Source organism: Myotis davidii, unplaced genomic scaffold (genome assembly GCF_000327345.1).
Source record: "Myotis davidii unplaced genomic scaffold, ASM32734v1 scaffold71, whole genome shotgun sequence".
Taxonomy (NCBI): Eukaryota; Metazoa; Chordata; class Mammalia; order Chiroptera; family Vespertilionidae; genus Myotis; species Myotis davidii.
Window position 1 is genome coordinate 4,257,512 of NW_006283588.1, and position 2,336 is coordinate 4,259,847.

Below are 2,336 nucleotides of genomic sequence, written 5' to 3' on the forward strand. Positions count from 1 at the left end.
CAGGAACATATATTCAATTGAGATCAGTGTTTCTGCTTTTGAAAGCTGGCACATGGATAGCTAAGGTTGTCCCTTCATCCACTGATCCCCTGTGGTTGACCAGCCACAGAAAACTGTAGTTAATCTCTTAATAGGGTTGACTCTGATTCAGAAAGGCTGCCTTTTTTTTTAAATGGAGTGTATCAGTAATACTTCAGCAGTGCCTGGTTTTCTGGGCAAAGGAAACTTCTTTGGTAATATCTTAGCAAGAATTGAGTTGTTGTTGTTGGTGGAGGTGGTGGTGGTGGTGATGTTGGTGTTGGTCGTGGTAGAGATGAAGATGGTGGTAGAGATGGTGGTGATGATGATGGTAGTTGTGGTGATCATGGTGGTGGTGGTGATGGTGATGGTGGAGGTGGTAGTGATGGTGGAGATGGTGGTGGTGCTGGTGGTGATCATGGTGGTAGTGGCAGAAATGGTGGTGGTGGTGATGATGATGGTGATGATGGTGGTGGAATGTGTCTGGAGGGGTGGAGGAAGTGGGAAGTGTGTTTCCTTTGTAGGGCGACTTTGACCCAAATAATACTTGGCTCTGGAACTTTACATAAAGAATATTTTAGAAATATATCTGTTTGTTGAGTACTGCATATTTTAAGCAACAAATCAGCCTGTAAAACTACATTGCAGCAACATTTATAAAAAATGTTGCACCTGGTATCGTAGCAAAACATTAGTGGGATTTTGTGAAATGAAAGAAATAAAGAAAGCTTTATTTTCTGATAGTACTTCTAGGTTGTTAAGGCCCTGTTGCCATTACTTTCCGCGTTGCTATCTCTCTAATTAATGATGTGTCCCAGATTTGGTTACTTCTCCCCACATGTTAATTTCAGATGTTTGTCACTGGGTGCATATGGATTGATTATATACAGGAGAGTAAAAACGCACAGGAAAACTTGAATATATAATGAAAAGGAGTTCCGGCATAAGTGATCTGAGACCTGAGTCCTTTTACCTGGTCTCTGTTTAGTTTAATTCCCAGTATATTAAGACTTGGCTTCACTCAACGATTTCATGATTATCATCTTTTGTTTTGTAGCCCCTTATTTCCTGCTGGAATCAATATCCCATCAACTTCACCAACTGTCTACTCCCTGATCTATGAGATGGTGCTAGCACAGGTATGAGTTTATATTAGAGCAGTTTGCTTTAAATGTTACTAGAATTTTTTCCAAAACATTGCTTCCAGTTTATTCTCATAATTTTACTACTTTTTGCAAAGTTGCTTCCCTGCTTTTAGAGAAAAGGGAGTGACAAATAAAATGTAAAATGCCTACATAGAGGTCAGAGAAGTTGGACCTGAAAATACAAAGAAGTGAAGTCCATGAAAATAGTGGAGGAGAACGTGAGAGGTTTGAGAGGTGTTGCCTCTGTTTTCACACTGTGTGGCTGCAGCAACACCAACTTGGCGAATTCATGTCCACCGTCCTGGCCAAAGCAGTTTGTTTCAGTGAGAACACATTTTATTTTAAAAATATATTTGCATTGATTTCAGAGAGGAAGGGAGAGGGAGAGAGAGACAGAAACATCAATGATGAGAATCATTGATCAGCTGCCGCCTGCACGCCCCACACAGGGGATGGAGCCCGCTGTGATCCTGGTTTGTAGGTTGATGCTCAACCACTGAGCCATGTCGGCCGGGCAGTGAGAACACATGTTAAAGCAGTTTTGGATCCTGCTGGTCTGTTCAGGTTGCCTTAGTTTCGGCAAGATCAATCAATTTGGCACCGTGTTGATAACCTCAGATCCCTGTCCTCCCCTATGCCTGCCTTCAGTCGGCGGGATGGCAGCTGTCCTTTAGATCATTAGTAGAAATCCAAGTTGCACACCACAGGGGGCTCTGAGTCTTTGTGGAGATTAATTTAGAAATTAAAAGTCCATTATCCTCCTCTCAAAATACATTATTCAGATTTTAACATCAGCAGGGTTAATACAATAAATGATCGTCACTTCACTTAATCTCATCACTAAAGGTAATTGTTGGTATCACTGAGCAGTGGGCAGTGAATTCTAAAATTTTGTGAGATTTTATTTTTATTAACGTTATTGGGGTGACATTGGTTAATAAAGTTATATAAATTTCAGCTGTGTAATCCTATAATACATGATCTGTATATTATGTTGTATGTTTACCATGCCACGTCGAGTCTCCTTCCACCACCATTTATCTCTATATTCTATATTTTTGATAGAATAATTTGCACTTAATGTGGTAGAAAGTCTAATTCCCAGTGTCCACATGAAGCAGTTCTGTTTTAATTTGTTCCAAGATGTCTTTTGCATTCTGTTTTGAGGGTATA